A 674-nucleotide genomic window follows, 5' to 3' on the forward strand; every position below is an offset into this window, starting at 1 on the left:
TTTTGTGTAGCACTGTCCTCTGCCCTTTGTTGTAGATCTTTGCTGTAGTTATAACGTTCACACCTACTGAAGTTAAGGTGGAGCTCTACAGAGTTGTACTTATCCAGCTGTGTCTGGCTTGGGTCTGCCTGCTGTGCTCAGCTCCTTCCTGCTAAGCACCAGGGCTAGGACTGGTTCTGGGGGTTCCTGGAAGTCAGCAGAAATTCCTACTGAGCGGGAGGGGTGGAGGAGTTACGGCGGAGGGGTGGGGGCAGCCAAAGGGGGTGGGAGAGGGTCCGGCCCTTGCTGCCGCTTGGACTGGGACTAGTCCCGCTGGCGCAGGGTAGCAGGAAGCTCTCCACACACTCACCGGACCTGGACTAGGACTGGGTCTGGGGGTTCCCGGAAGTCGGCAGAATTTCCTACTCGGCAGGAGGTGTGGGGAGGTACGGCAGAGTGGTGGGGGGCAGCCCGAGGGGCTGGGAGAGGGTCCGGCCCACGCTGCGCCTGGGCTGGGACTGGTCCCGCCGGCGCAGGGTAGCAGGAAGCTCTCCGCACACTCACCGGACCTGGGCTAGGACAGGGTCTGGGGTCTCCCGGAACTCGGCAGAAAATCCTACTCGGCCGGCGGGGTTGGGGAGGCACTGCAGAGTGGCGGGGGGCGGCCCAAGGGGCTGGGAGAGGGTCCGGCCCAC

This window comes from Octodon degus, unplaced genomic scaffold, assembly GCF_000260255.1.
Source record: "Octodon degus isolate 3935 unplaced genomic scaffold, OctDeg1.0 scaffold00337, whole genome shotgun sequence".
Classification (NCBI taxonomy): Eukaryota; Metazoa; Chordata; class Mammalia; order Rodentia; family Octodontidae; genus Octodon; species Octodon degus.